The sequence below is a fragment of the Buteo buteo genome, chromosome 9 (genome assembly GCF_964188355.1).
Source record: "Buteo buteo chromosome 9, bButBut1.hap1.1, whole genome shotgun sequence".
In the NCBI taxonomy this organism is placed as follows: Eukaryota; Metazoa; Chordata; class Aves; order Accipitriformes; family Accipitridae; genus Buteo; species Buteo buteo.
This window is the reverse complement of record NC_134179.1, coordinates 13,330,109-13,347,027: the sequence shown is the minus strand read 5'-3', so window position 1 is coordinate 13,347,027 and position 16,919 is coordinate 13,330,109. Positions and strand designations below refer to the sequence as shown.

The 16,919-nt window shown below is 39.2% G+C and overlaps 1 long non-coding RNA gene across 18 annotated transcripts in view; it reads right to left on the bottom strand.

Moving 5' to 3' along the window:
- The window catches only part of LOC142034349 (uncharacterized), an 89,498-nt gene that overhangs the window by 39,674 nt on the left and 32,905 nt on the right, over positions 1–16,919 (bottom strand). For all 18 annotated transcript variants that reach the window (XR_012651599.1, XR_012651600.1, XR_012651593.1 and 15 more), the window contains one exon: positions 4,171–4,320. This is a non-coding gene — a long non-coding RNA (uncharacterized LOC142034349). The remainder of the gene's footprint in view (positions 1–4,170; positions 4,321–16,919) is intronic.

Genomic DNA, 16,919 nt, shown 5'->3' with positions numbered 1-16,919 from the left:
GCAAGCTCTGCCAGAGACGGTAAAGAGAGGACTGATATTCTTCCACAGCCACGTGATGTTAGAGGGGGACTCCCTGTGCCTGCATAGATATCCCCATAGCCTATCCTAGTGCTCAGTTAAACAGCAAACACACCTTACATATTATGCTATTTAGAAACAAAATTACAACATTCATGCAGCCTAAACTAGAGCGACATCTCTAATTTGTGGCATTTCAATACAATGGACTTACTGCCAGATTCAAAGGCACTGAGCTATGTGGCAGGGAGCAGGAGCCAAGCATCCTTGTCACTCCAGAGTGCAGCACCATGGGGGGAGGAAATCTATGCAGGACAGCCCATTGCTCTGTGCCAGAGCTGCTGAGGGTGAGAGGGAGAGGGGGGAATTTTCCTTTCTAGGGCGGTCCAGGGGAATGATGGGGTAACTCAAAAGCAGAAAGATTAAGTAGCTTGTTTGTGACTTGACAACTCAGTAGAACAGCTAGACCAACATCATACCCACTGCCCTATTCTGCCACAACATCTGCACGTGACAAGAAGATATATATTGCAAGCTATGATGAGCAATGTTTGCATTATGCTTGCCAAATTAAAAGAAAAAAAAACAACAAATGAGACAGAGAGCAAGGCAAGTTGTCCCTGATGAGAAAAATAAATCTCTCAAAGACGGACCTTTCAAGGCCTGCATTCTCACATCACCACCTAGGTTTCTGGAGTAAATGTCATGGTGTATCAAAGAAGCATTTCCTTGAGTCATTGTACCAGCAGACACCTGGATGTCTAGTATGTGAACCATGGACTTGGAGAAAGGGGAGGTATAGCAAGCAGAAGACAGTGCAACAAAGCAAGCAACAAATATATATGCTTGTCAGCAGTTTTAATGCAAAAACACTTGAGAATGTTATGAACAACTAAACCAGATGATACAGAATTACTGCAATTACATGAAAACATGGACACTCTCCCATAGCTGCAAATCTCCAAATTCAGATCTTTCTATACAATAGTAAAGCCTGCCTAACAGTTAGTAATGAACCAAAAGTATTTCAAGGTTTCCTCCTCCCAAGTGTTGCTTTAACAGTGGTAGACAAAAATCCACGTAAGCTATATTGCTAGCAAATATATTTTCTCCAGATGCTCTGCTTATTTGCTGAATAACCTCTTAAAAACAAACAGAAAGGACTACATTTTAAGGATGATTAAATAAGCCATTATTACTATCATACAGTGGTCTTATATCCCACTGGCGAGGGTAAAAGTCAAATAATTTCCATGGAGGAGGAAGAGAACTAATAATACACTTTCCAGCACTTACCATAAATGTAATTTTAATTGTAGTGATGGAGAAAAGCAGCAGATTTCAGAGTACGTAACGGAAGACAATTTTAAAATCTTTTAAAAAGGGGTGATGTACACAGACATTTGTATTTGCAAGCCCCGCCACACTAGCACTGAGTCATTCCACTCAAAAAAGCAGATCCCACTTCCCTAGCTCACCTTCACTGTACTTTTGCATACTTGCTCATCAAAGGCCAGTAACCTTTCCACTGTGTGTAGAGTTGCAAGTGAAAGACATTTGTCTTAACTGTCCTAGGTTCACACAGAGTAGTGCATCTCCAGGAAGTGCTGGAGGTCAAGTGCAACTAAAACTAGTTCTAACCCACCAATTCATGCCACAACTGTACCTTTCATGGAAGGTCCTGTGGAACGAGGAAGAAAACAGCAGAGAAAAACAGATGCCAAGAAAATAAAGACATATAGACATATTCTTACTTTCCAACCATTCTACCACACAACATACCTAAAAAACATACCTCACCCCCACTGCAGCTCTTCCTACCAAACACAATCACTAGTCTTTTACCTTCACAAAGATTAATTGTGCAGCAGAGCTAGAGTCTGAACTCACAGCATCCCCACATCCAGCGGTCTCCATGCTTACCACTGAACTATGCAACAGGCTGATTGTCCTGTCTCTCCTCCCGAGCAGTCTGAAGGTAGCAAAGATCTGTGTAAACTCCTACAATAAACACAACTGTCTCATTACAGGCTTACGAAATTATAGATTGGTGGAATGGTAGAGATGGCAACAAAGGTAATATGTATGAAAAAATGTCAGGAAAAATCAATCTCAATAGCTAAAGGAAAAGTTTGGGTTTTTTTTTTAAATCTGAAATTGATCTGTGAACATGCACAATTCAAAAATTAAAGTAAATCTGAACTAATTTCAAGTTTTCTCACCCAGCAGTTTGTTACAGTTGCATTAATGAGAGCTGCGAATATTTGGAGAATGAAAATCACACAACTTTAATAGGATTTCTATGCATGGGTAGTCACCAAGGAACAATCAGAACTATGTTGAAAGTACAGGGTCTGTCTTTGACCGATCTCTTCAAATAAGGACAGCAGTTAATTAAAAAATACACATCCCTTGCTGGAATAGGCATTGCTCTCTGCAAACAGAAACAGGGCTCACGGTGGACAAGACCCAATTGCTGCCAGCTGCAGGGGTTTGCAGCTACTGGCAGGGCAAGGATGGCTCCCTTGCAGGCAAGAAACAAGGCTGGGACACTCTGCAGCCCCCAAGAAAAAGCAAAGACCTGGGGCTTCTGGCCTTGTATGGAGATGAGAGGGAATTCACTCAGCAAAACACAAGCCTCCCTCCCTCTCCAGTTATCACCCCTTCATTCCCCACAGGTGGTCCCCTGCCTCACCCGGCCAGGGATATCCCCAGGAAAGTGGGATAACTTCCTCTTGTACCCACCATATGCAGTGACAGGGAAAAGCACAGGGGCAGTGTCAGACCCCTTGACAAAGCCCTCCCCAGGCATGCCCAGCTACTGGCACTTGGGAACCAGACCACCTTGTGTTTATGGCTGCAGCCAAGGGGGCTGTGGGGACAGAGGAGGCAAAAGGGAATAGAGATGGAATGAGACAGAACTAGGAAAGATTGACCAAAAAAAGAAAAGGAGGAAAAAAGAAAACTTTGAAGACAAAAATGGGTGACAGAGCAAAATCAAGAGAGTGCTTACTATAAAGCAAACAAGGAACTGAAGGGAGAGGGGAAGAAACATGAGGATGAGTGAAAAAGCACACTCTGGGAAAGACTAGAGCACCACAAACCAAAATAGTAGGTCAGAGAACAGAGAAAGAGCAAACAGGAAGAGGTCAACTTTTTGTTCAAATTTTACTGAAAGTATGGTTTTCTAGAATGACCTTGACTGTTGGTTGGTTTTGCGCTAGCAAAACAAAAACAAACCAGGAAATTCCACAGTTGTGTGAACCAAAAAATATACAGCAGGGAAATGACAAAAATTTTGAATGATTTTGGCAGAAATTCAAGTGGAAAAATTGAGTCCACTTGACGTTTTCATTTTTAGGAACAATGATTTTCTTTTAAAATTTGAGAGATTTTTCTTATTGGTACTTTATTTCAATTGTTTGTTGGGAGAACATCTTGCATTTACATACTTGATCATAATGCTAGGGCTTTTTATCACTTAAAACAGTTGTTAATACTGTAATAGTAGTTGTGTTTCAGTATTTGGTAACTTGAAACTTCAAAATCTCAGTCAACTCCATCCACACTGAATGCGTGACAGCATCTGTCAATCTGAAGTAATTTAGAACCAGGCAACGCTGACTTGAAAAGGTTTACACACAGGGCATGGTACACACTCAGGCAAAAAGCAGAGAGCATGCTTTCAAATATATTTGACTGTAAAAGCACATGAACCACCAATAACATTACAATTTTCTTTTTCCCCTTAATCTGAATCAAAGACAAAAGTCAACAATATTGCATCTGTGGTTTCGCAAACACAAAACCCAAGAAACTAAATGTTCTGAGTTTCTCAACATCAACAATCATAATTTGTCTTTAATGCACAGATATAGTAAACATTTTATACGTGTGTATCTATGCACGTAGGTATACATTGACTATACATATAAGACCTAGTCCTAAGCTATTCAAAGAAGGCAACAGCACCTTTATAAATAACAAACATTTCTTTTACTGTTTCATAAAATCTCAACTACAATGTTATCTCTCACAACTGCTAGCATTGGTTTTTATATATGCAACTATTGTAGCAATTTAATTGTGTGATCATGCTGACCATAATATGCTAGCAAATGCACTGAAACATACCAAAGCAAAAGTAATTACCTCTTAATAACAAGGCCTCTTCCCATCACCAACTGTTCAGGTTTTCTTGAGGACTGGGCAGGTAGAAGCCTAATTTGGTTGCATAACAGTCAAGACTGGACTTTTTGTGCAGTAAGAGCACCTATTGACTTCAAACAGGAACAACTGGACCTACGACAGCACATAAAACATGGAGAACACAGAAGAATCAATACCTGTGCAAAACAGCATTGGTCGATTTAATTGTAAGAAGCAATGTTGCTGCATAATACTTGATGGCTGATGTGCTGGTTTTGGCTGGGGTAGAGTTAATTTTCTTCATAGTAGCTGGTATGGGACTCTGTTTTGGATTTGTGCTGGAAACAGTGTTAATAATGCCAAGATGTTTTTGTTATTGCTGAGCAGTGCTTACACAGCGTCAAGGCCTTTTCTGCCTCTCAACCCACCCCACCAGTGAGGAGGCTGGGGCTGCACAAGAAGTTGGGAGGGGACAGAGCCAGGACAGCTGACCCCAACTGACCAAAGGGATATTCCAGACCATATGACATCATGCTCAGCATATAAAGCTGGGGAAAGAAGAAGGAAAGGGAGGATGTTCAGAGTGATGGTGTTTGTCTTCCCAAGTCACCATTACACATGACGGAGCCCTGCTGTCCTGGAGATGGCTGAACACCTGCCTGCCGATGGGAAGTGGTGAATTAATTCCTTGTTTTGCTTTGCTTGTATGCATGGCTTTTGCTTTCCCTATTAAACTGTCTTTAACTCAACCCACGAGTTTTCTCACTTTTACCCTTCTGATTCTCTCCCCCGATTCCAACCAGGGGGAGTGAGTGAGCAGCTGTGTGGTGCTTAGTTGCCAGCTGGGGTTAAACAACCAGCAATAGAGAAAATATGACTGTAAGAAAGTGTCCTGTATTCCTCCTTGGTGTGTAAACTCTTCAGTACTTTAAGCACAGCCCTGAAGAAAATTATGAACTATGGATCTCTGCTTAAGTGCATACATCTGTCTTAACACTGTCATCATAGGCTTGGCTTTACATACAATAAGTCAAAAAATGTTGTTACATGTGAGTTTCACAAGAGATATGTTTCATGAGTATTATTTTTTAAGCTTGCATGATGACCAGTCTTGCATACTGTGACCCCAACATTAGGGAATTGTGCCTTTTTTATTCTCACCAATGAGATATGCAAGAGAAAACAAAAATGTTTCTCTGTATGTAAAATAAATAAGAGCAGGTAGATAGATCTAAAATATGGCAAAACAACAAAATCCTAACTGCAGCTAAATTATGAGATGAAGTTAAACACGAAAAAAGCAGAAGAAATCTAAATCTTCCTATTTGAACAAGCAATCATGTGTCTACTTTTCACCTGCCAGCTCCAGCTGTGCACAGCAATTAAACATACTATACTCACAGACTGGTGCTATTGTCTTGTGGGATTTTTGTTTAGTCTGTGGTAGATGGCTGCATTTTAAAATAATAATAAAAGAGAACTTTGTATTATCAGAACTCATGCCAAGCAACTATAAAGAATTTTGATGGCTCTTTCATTTCACAGGGGGCTTTAATCCGCAACAATTACCTTCTTCCAGCATGTGTGTGTTCCCTCTTTGTGACTGACAGTGAATGTAAAAACCATGATAACTGATACTGGCTACAAGCCACTTTGATATGACCTTTTCACATTACCTATTTAAAGCACTGACCACTCCTAAGGATTAAAATCCTCAGTTCCTCACTTGGACAGAATGCTTATAGATCTGGGATTTTTTTTCTACAATGGATTGACCCATTTATTTCTGCTCCCTTGATTTCCTAGACGCATATGAACACATCTGTAGTTGACTCGAGCACACACATTCATGAGATCAACAAAAAATAGTGAGAGTTACACTTACTGTCTGTAGATTTCTTTCACTTCACAACCTATGAACATCAGGTACAATGTAACATCTGGAACAGAATTAACATGCTCCAGATAATGCAGGATTCTTTTAAAAAATACTCTTCCTATAGAATAAGTCGTCCCTATTTGTGTCCACCACCAGACTTGCTGCTAAAATTATTATTTTAACAAGGTGTCATTGTATTTATTGTGGTGTTAGTAACTTCTCAGTGTTTTAGATTCTTGCTTTTTAAAATTGCATAAATAAATTAGCATAATAGGAAAAATATTTTACTGAGACAATTCAGAGCCCACTAATAAGTAAATATTCAAGAATCACTTTTAAATGACTCCTGGGTGCCGTTTTCAGTTTATGACTGATTTGTGATTTTTATACCTCTTATCCAAATGATCCTAGATATATCCTTGGCTTCTAAGGAAGCTGGAAACCACAGAATTATTTCGAAGATGGCAGTGATTCTTTCAAATCCAAGACTGAAAACAAAGTTCTTAGATCCAACCCCACAAGTTCATATATCAGTAGTTTAGACCAATTCCTGCAAACACAAATTCCACATAGTTGTAGATGTATGCAATGTCACAGCAAAACTGAAGTTGATGGATTTGTACCTTACTCCCTAAAGAATTAAAAAAAAACCCCAAATAACCAACCAGTGCTATCAATGAAAATGGCCGTTGGGGAAGAAAACCTGTGTAAACGAAATGTTAGAAAAGAATTTATTCTATACATGTCTACGACTGAACCAAAACCTTTCCTTGGAGCTGAAACAGATCGTTCTAGAGCAGTACTTTCTTCCGGGATACATACAGCTACATGACCTGTTCTGTTTTGCAGGAGAAACGGATCTTTTCCAAATGGCTACACTGAATGTAGTTTTCCATGCAGTTTTAACAGATTGCAATTACTGACATTGCTGCTGCAAGCAAAGAAGGTGAAAGTTAAGTGTTAGTTTGTAAGATGTGCTAAGCCATTAACACAATTGCCTTTTTGCAAAGGCACAGATCTTCAGTCAACAGCAAGATAGCTTGTTTAAGTTTTGCTGACCAACTAAAGTTACAACAACTAGGTGGAATTACTTTTTTTAAAGATTAAAATATAAAGCAGAATATTTGAGGTATTTTCATCCTATATAAAAGTACTATAACTTAAATAGATGCCTATCTCCACTAGAAGAACTATTCCCCAGCAATGACCAAAGGGTAGTGTGTTATAAAAATGCCAGCAGGATCAGATTAGGATAAGATTATTTAGTTCTTCAGTTTTAGAAACAACTGGTGTTTCAGCTGAAACAGTCATCAGCAGAATAATTGTCAAAGTTTAACTTTGTTAATGTCAATATAGTAAGCTACACTGCAATGAGGTGAAAAAGGACTGTTCACAGCTACCTCAGAGCTGCTGCTTGTTTGTCCCAGTCTTGACCCTTGGCGAAATACTTTCTCTGTAATAGAGACTAGCAGTTCTTTAGTGAGGCTCTTGTAGCTTTTCTGAAAAGCTTAAATAGTACAAACATTTAAAAGAAGATTTCTGAAAGCTCAGAGGTGGCTTTCCGGGGAATCTGTACTTCTGAATCACCAAGGGATCTTAAGAAACTTCCTTGGGAACTACAGAGGAATTTTTTGCTATCTTACTGGCTCAGTGTGATTTTTAATAAGAAAACTGTTCTAATTATAAATCAGGTTTACAGATTCAAAACACTACTCAGTGTGACATCACCCAACTTTACAGCAGCTGTTACAACCTTAAACCTTTGTAGTCATTCAAATCTATTTGAACTCCTACAGTCCACTGAAGGTGACAGCTTTGCACAAAGGCTTTACTATACCATACTAATACAATTAAGCCTTAAAGCCCAGATCCTTTAAATTATTTCAGATGGACAGGCTGTCAGTCTGTACGAACATCTGTCACGAGAGGCCTCCAATGCTGCAAGGTCTTATTGACAAGAAACAGCTTACAGGACCAGAGCCTACCTTTGTATTGTAACAAATAGGTGCTTAGGATGTTTTACATGTAACAAAACATTAGTGGGCTAATTGCTGAGCAATTATTTATTCAAACCTGAATCTTGGAACTTCTCAGAATTCCTGTCTTCTGATGTTTTTCTGTTGTTACTATGGGAGAAGCAGAGCAACTATCCTCAACAAAAGCCCTCCCTCAACAAAATACCATGTAGTCTTCATTACTTTTAATCAACCATTCTTGCCCGCACCTTTCTGCTGACTTATGCAGTTGCATGCCTATTAGACAGGCTGGCCTATTAATTCAGCTGAAAAATAAGCCCTCCTTAAGAAAAGTACTTTCCAGGGGACTCAGTCCAAGGGGTGGTCCAAATTACTGCACAGCTGCACATGAATCAGTATCCCTAGAAGTGAAGGAATGAGAACACATAACCAGAGAAGAAGGAGAATCAGTCTGAGATCAGTGTCTGTTGACCATAAAAATCACATCCTCAAGTTAATGATAGTGCTAAATGGGCCATTTTGTAGGTAGTTCTCAGCCCATGTAAGGCCTCATCTTCCAAGGAGATTCTGTGATCTACTGCCAAATTTATTCTAGTATTGACTTAGAAAAGAGTTGGAAGGCTGACAATGCTCCATGAATTATTAATAGTGCACATTTTTGTACGGATGCATTATTGTTTACAAATATTGTCAATATAAAAGGACAAGATGTATTTCTTAATGCACCAGTTCCTAGCTCCTAGTCAGTCAACAAGCTACATGAAAAGAGCAAGATAGATTCAATTAAAGCATAACTCAGAATGTTTTATAAAACAGAACACTTATGGAAGAACTCATTTAACCTACTGTGTTCTTAGAAGCAGAAATAATTTTTAAAAATTTGAACATACTTACATGTATTTTTTGTTTGTGTTATTATAGTTACACACCTAGAAAACTGAAAATTTTATGATAGCAGACTAATCATTAAATATTTGGTCTGATACCTTGAATACATCAATTCAGCTTCCCTCTAGCTCCCTCCAAAATTCAACAAATCTATCAGTTCTGTCCAATTCATCCATTTTCAATCATTCCTCTAATGTCCCCCCACATTATGTGATTTCCTTCACAAAAGCTTGCATTCATGTTACTGTCCCATTCTCAGATATCCCCCATCCTTCTCACTCCTACTTCTACAGTTTTCTGTATGACAAATGCCAGATACACGGTTTGGGGGAAAAAAAAAAATCACCAACTTTCAGGAACTGCAGCTTTAATATGAAGTCTTAATATTGTTAGCCTAATAATAATAAAAACCCTCACAAAACTTGGTAATATTTACCAAGACTTACTGTCTCTGGTCACACTAGAATTCGTCAAAACTCCGTAATTAATCATCTCGATGGGTATGATTATGGCAAATGTGCATACTGTCAGACACACCCACGTACACAGTGAAAGGAAACTTCTGCCAGTATTTTCTTTACTTCTATAAACAATCTTTCACTTCAAGTGTTTAACTGCTTTGGCTTGTAAATGTAAGATACTGTAGTAACGTAGCAGCAAGCAAATTTACACTGTAAATCAGAGCCTTCGTTTTTTCTCATCAATAACCTATATGGCTTATGTAATCAGAAACCTAAAATGTCACAGCCTAAAAGATCTGTCAAATATTTAAATTAACTAAACGTGATCTGTACAGTAAATAAAGTTACCTCTCAATTCTAAACATAACACAGTGGGAGACCTCAGGTTCACATTTATCACAGACAAGTTTCATTTTTTCTGCAAACAATTTATTCTGATGCTCAGAAACTCAAAGTACTACTAAATAAATGCAGGGAGTATCCCTGCATGGCAGCTTAAATGAATTTGAGAGCTCCTCCATGATCTAAATAGCAGTTTTCTTGTCAATCTGGCTATAAAGAGTAGGACTTAGGAGTGGTACTCAAATTACAAACATATGTATGTACTCCTCATGATCCTAGAGACCCGGGGAAGAAAACAATGAATTAGAGCTGAAATTGAGAACAAGTTTTAACAGCCTCACATACTTCAGCTAAACATCTGCTAAAGAGTGAGAGTGTCACTGGTATAAAGCACTTGAATCCATCTGCTCTCTTCTCTCAGCAGGGATCGTTTTATGTGGCATAGAGAAGAGACTTGGATGTGGGAAAACATCATATTCTAAATATTAAGTGCTTCTGAAAACTGAGGTGTCTTTCTGTGCCTAAATACATCTCAAAATGTGACCACTGAATGCCACTTTTAATTGGGCCTTCGACAAAATAAACCAGAAGAAATAAAGATCCTTTTTAAAAAAGTGATATGGAATCTACAGTTACACACAATAGGTATTTAAAGGGTTAAGCACAGAAAAAGACCACAGGCATGTCCTGCAATGCTCTTTGCCCAGCAGGAGCCATTGTAAGATCTCATACTGACTACATACAACTTTAAAATAGTCCCCCATTTCTAAATTACAGCATTATATTTTAATACACTTTGTTATATATTAAGTAATATACTTCTTTGCAAACAGGTTACATAAAATCTCTGGTTAGTATTTTTCTGGGGGAAAAAAAAAAGTTTTCCTGCAAAAATCTGTCAGTCAGAAAGAAGGGCAAGTGAAGGAGCCTCCTTGCAGGGCTGGCACAGGTGAGCATGTCGCTGGGGAGCAGGGCCTTGCCATGCAACATGCAGACAGGCTGCAGTCCAGAGCTGTGCCTCATCTCCCCTCTGGGGCAGGCACACTGATGGGTGGCTCACATGGGGGTCAGCCTGGCCACCTGGGAGACCCGGCCTTGGACAGAGACCATGGCAGCCCTGTAAACTGCTCTGCAGGCTTCTCAGGTGCCAGGGCACCCACATGGGAGTCTGAACTGGGACCCAGGCAAGAGAACCAGCGCTTTTCCATGAATTAGAGCAGTGCTTATCCAGCCTCCAGTCCTGCAAGGCCATTGGCTTCATGGAGAAACACGGATGCTCAGCACCTGAGTGAGGCACTTGATACCTTATAACATAAGGCCTCAACCTCTGAGTGATTATTCAAACAAACATCCTTACTTACATGTGCAGTCTCTGCAAAAACAGTGGAACTTCTTGTGTGAATATGTTCCTTTAACTGGTGTTTAACTAAAAGATATTAGGAATGGGAAATATTAAAAAATTTAAATCCAGTTCTGGTCACAGTAAAAAGAAGGGCAGCCAAGTTGGTGAGGGGCCTGGAGCACAAGTCTTATGAGGAGCGGCTGAGGGAGCTGGGACTGTTTAGTCTAGAAAAGAGGAGGCTGAGGGGAGACCTTATTGCTCTCTACAACTACCTGAAGGGGGGTTGTAGTGAGGTGAGTGCTGGTCTCTTCTGTCAGGTGGCTGGAGATAGGACGAGAAGAAATGGCCTCTAGTTGAGGTAAGGGAGATTTAGGTTAGATATTAGGAAAAATTTCTTTACTGAGAGGGTTGTCAGACATTGGAACAGGCTGCCCAGGGAAGTGATTGAGTCACCATCCCTGGAGGTATTCAAAAAGCGAGTAGACGGGGTACTCCAGAACATGGTTTAGTGGGCATGGATGACGGTTGGACTCGATGATCTTTAAGGTCTTTTCCAACCTAAATGATTCTATGAAAAGTGTTGGAAACAATATCCTGTCTCTGAGTATATTCTGAAGAGCAATGCCCTGTATATAATGATCACAAATATGCAACACTGGGTATGACTGCTCATACTTTTGTTTTGATTTGTCCTTGGCTGTCTGGGAAAAAACACTCTAGTATTCTGTGCTGTTAGTCATCTCAGAAGTGACGTATCTGTTACCACAAGAAAACACAAGCCATGCAAAACCTACTACGAGTAAAAAGACCTGAAGTGAACCTACAGTTCATGTTATGAAATATGTTTACCAATTACATACGCTCCAGTTCTCAATGTGAAAGTAAATTTCTCATTAGGTTTGCAGGCCAACTTTCAAAATCACAGAAAAGGTAAACCAATAAGCAGTTAATACAGTCATACACAGGTAAAATGGACACGTCATGCCATCAGTATTTTTTTCCCCTCCGGTGAACTTTATTCTCTTGTATCATTTTGCCTGCTGTATGAAAAGAACTAAAATAGAAGGATTTAGAATTGACGTGCACACAAAATCATTTGTTCTTTCACCATAGACTTGTGTATAAATGAAGAGCTTGCAACAAACAACATCTATTTTGACAAAAATAATGGCATATTTCCTGTGTTTATAATAATCTAATTCAAGAGAAGGCTCAAAAAACCCCCACAAACCTACAAAAAGCAGACATTTTCAATGCGTCCTCTAACGTAAGTGGAATTTCTGCAGTTATGTCCTTACCATGAGTGCACTACTTTCCTTGTGCCATCACCACTCCTGTGGGTATCAGTAATTTTCATTGCAACACCCCGTTTTCAAGTCCAAAAAAGTCTACACTTGTTCCCCTCACAGCATGCAAAACATAACAGGGTAACAGCTATCAGAATTGCCCTTATCACCAGCAGAGAGATTTGTGAAGGGACTGAGTTAAGATTTGTATGAACTAATGTGCTAGTTGGTGACATCTGAAAATACTTTTTACTTATCCTGGCTGAGATGCAACCAATTATGTCAGAACTATGCTGCAGTCTGAGTCAAGCAAAAGAGCAAAATAAATGAATTGCAGGATAATATGAACAAGCAGCAACATTTAAAGCTGGGTAGCATAAGCACTGTAGCACTACCACAGATCACAATAGTTATTACTCATCTGTATTCTCAATGCTCTGCAAGGCCCCAACCTTATAACAGATAATTTGCCAAAGCAGGAAGATCCAAGCAGCTGATCATATTAAGTACATCCATTCCACAAGAAATACATGGAATCACCCAATTGCCTCAAAACCCACTTCTTTACCCTACTAGGTCACAACATTACTTTGATGTTTATGTATCAGACAACCCCCTAACCTACTTTGAAAGTAGCTAGTGGAGCATGTGCTCCAGTTCTACAGGGAGTAGAAAAGAAAGGAAATCAAAGTTCTGCTTTACCCCCAAAAATGGATGTTGTCAAAGGTAGCATGCAGCAAGAAATAAAAATAAGGCCACACATCTTGCATGCTCCAAGAGCATTCATGTAACCATAGCTCCAGCCTTGTGTACATCTGCAGCTCATAGCAAGCAGCATAATGCTACTCATCTTCCTTACTGCTGCAGAAAAGGTGCTTCTCTAATATTTTTTGAACCCAGGGGAAGAGTCAGGAGATCCTTAGGACTCTGGATCCCCCTCCACTTCTCAGTCCTATCCCAGTGCTAGGACTAACAGCTCCTCTCTGAGCAGTGACTGCAACATCATCAAACCCATCACTCAGCAAAAACAAACCTTCTCACAGAATTTGGAGCCCTGAGGCCTAAGGGGAAGATGTTGAAAATTTTATTGTGCTCTGCTTCTTTCTGCATTAAACAATGGGCCCCAACCTCCCGGTCATTTTCCCTGAAGGGTGAATTTAGCATCATGTAATCATTTTTTAAGGTTTAATGCCAATGATGGCTCTCAGATCCTAGGTCAGATGTAAGCATATTTCAGCTTGGTCAGCACTTTCCACAGCAAATTTGATAGAAGTTTGCCTCATGCTAAAAAACAAGAAATCCTTTTTTTCCCCTCTTCTTTCCAGTAATACCCACAACATGCCAGGGAGTTTCCAAACACCCTGTTCTTGCCTTGAAAAGTTCACAATGCATGCAATAAAAGGACATGGGATAGGCACACCCATACCACTGGCCTAGACAATGAACACACAGAGAAGAAGCTTGTCTGGATCTTGTGGAATTCTTTTCTACTGCATGGAATGGTACCACTGTCGTATCCCACTCCCCTGAGCAGAGGGATTCTCATCTCTCGTAGATGCCGAAGTAAGATGGGACAATTCTGTTGTGATTAACTTTCACAAAGATTATAATTATTCACAAGTTTCAGTCATCATGAGTCAGATCCCTCACCTTCAATAACTCCGCTAAAATATTCTTCATTGTGATCTATCATCCAGACAAAGAAATTGAGAGACAAAATAGGTTAATCAAACAACACAACATAACATGAAGAAGTAAGTACTCACACAAGTCATCATTAGAAATCGTGCTATCCTCCACTTCATCTTTTCAAGATGAAGTTAATGTAGTTTTGATCCCTTCCCTACTCCATATATTATTTATGTTTGTGTTGCAGAGGGACCTAAATTAAAATGTCTGTCACTTATCTAAGGTATAAAACCAAATCTTTTCTTTAAACCAGCTTAAATATATTACTTAAAATTTGTAAAGTAAACCAATCTTTCCTAGAAAAAATAAACATCTTAATTCAGACACCAACCCTTTCTCTCCAGTAGCACAGGTAAGTTTATACAGTGAATTGAGACTGATCTGCAGAGTCTTGTCATAATTCCTTCATCATTCATGACAGTTTGTAAAGAAAGAGGATGAGAAATTTCCCAAGAAAAACATTCTTACTGCACTGTGGAGATGATATGAAATGTTATATGTTTATCCAAATGAAATAGAACCTCTGAGCCTTTAGAAAGAGCTTTCTTGCTAGTGAAGTATTAATAATGCTGAAATAGAGGATCAAATAGCTGTCCAAATAACTATATCAAGATGCATTCACATTTACTTACTGCACAAAAACCTGAATCAAAACACCATGAGGCAAGAACCTGTCACAAATCTCTCCTATGAAGGTAATAAAATATAAAACAATACCTCAGTTCTAATCAGATTGTCATATGAAAAGGGAAAGTTTTTAATTTCACACTGTTTAATTTAATCTGCATTCCCCTTTCAGAATTATACTAGGATTCCAGGAGTGAAGGTAAGACCCATGACAATCCCAGAAGCTCAAATTTTCTAAAAGTTGAGCATCAACAGTTTCATAGTAAAATGTTGATAGTTTCTTCATCCATTTGAATGAAAGAAGTGGATCACAATGTGACTTCATCAGAAATTGTCAGGTGATTTTAGGCCACGAATAACAATTTGTTTCAAGGAAATTCTTTTCCTTATTTAAGAGGAAAAATGCATCAAATGACAATAGCAGGGTAGAGCTAGGACTTTGCAGCCTGCTAGAAGATAGATCATAGCTGTAACTAAAGGGAAAGTCACCTTGAAGTGTAATGCAATTCCCAGACCATTCAAGGTCCAGAAGAAATCCATTTACAGCTAAGAATTATATAAATATCACATGCAGGAGAATGCCAGGACAGTAACATGAGAAGGTGAGAAAGGAAAATGGACTACTAAGAAAAGGGAAATGAGGAAATACAGCTCAGGGATTCTTTGGTTAGAAGAAAAAGTAGTCATGAATGAAACCTGATGGGGGGGCACTCATGTTCCTCAGAGGGCCAGGAAGAGACTGCAGCATTGCCCGAAACCAAAAAGAGATTTTCTTGCTTTTGGCTCTTTATGATTTCAAATAGAAGCTGGATCTAATAGAAGGTATAGTAAATATAATCTTAAAAATGGGACTCAGCAGGGAAGATTATAAATGGTGGTATAAATAAGAACTTCAATAACTAGACACTTATCTGAATAATCCCTGAGGACTCCTCAAATCCCAGATAAATTCCTGCCTGCCCCAAGTCAGAGTATACTTCAAGCCTTATTTGTACCTCTCCAAGAAGTGCTAAAGGGCCACTGCTGCTGCTAGAGGTTTCAGGGACCTTCATTGGTGCTCTGTTTCAAATGAGCCTCAGCTGGCACTCATGAAATAGGGGAAAACAAGAACAGGGAAAAGGAGAAAAATACAGGATATTCTGAGAACACACTGCATTAGCTCCTACACTACCTCAAGACTTGCTCTGTCCTAATTACTGAAGGCTTTTGCCTACTTCCAGAAGTGGATGCAAACCCAGATGTCAGCTGAGGACTGGATGTGTACAGCAATCCACAAAACTACAGTATGCAAAAAACATCCTCCAAAGTCAAGGTAGAACAGTGTTATCAAGAATTGTCATATGGAGGGGTACCTCTTAGTAGAACTTCTCATGAGCCACTTCTAAACCTGTGTGTAGGCATTTGTGATTCTTCAGTACTCCTGGGCCAACATCTCTGGTTCCTCCAGTGGAAAAGTGATGTGAGGTAGTCAGGCACCTTCACATAACATGCTAGAGGAAGCCAAAGCAAGGTGACTGGCTGATTTGGTACAGACTGCTAGCAAGTACTTCTCTGACTACCTGTGAGCCACAAAAACACATTATGTGGTGATAAAAGACCTCCTCCGTGGTTGGAATTTGTTAGCAAAAGTTGTAGTGAACTAAAACTAAGTTTTAAAATTGCCATAAGGAATTATCAAACTGGATGAAAATTCTTGCATCCCCTTCCATAATGTACCAATTTTCAGTCAATTCTGTGGCCTTCCAAGCATTTGTACATTAATATTTTAACCTGGTTGTACGAAACTTGAGTAACAAAATTCTGTATGAGATCTTATGAAAGGGAAGATGGCATTTATTTTAAAAAAAATCTCTGGCTACACTGACTTTACTCAGTCATACTCTCACACTCATATACCCACAAGCACCAAGTTTTCTTCATCAGAATATTTTATGGCTCAAGTTCAGTTCCCCATCTTCTTGGCACCTTATCTTCAGTTAGTTCCTCTTCTTCATTTGAATGAAATCACACATCTGGCATTCTATGCCCATTAACAACATACCTTTCCTTTTAACCCTTGTTCTACTGTTTTCTTTGGAGCCACCACAAACTTGCCCCCCCCCCCATCGTAATACAGCTTTACATATTTTTAATAGAAAAAAATCTCTACATGTTAAAGTTGCAGAAGCAATTACGGTATTAGAGCTACAAGCAATTGTAGCTACAAACAATTAGAAATCAGGATATAAAAAATGAGCAAATTTTTACAGTAGTATTGTGATG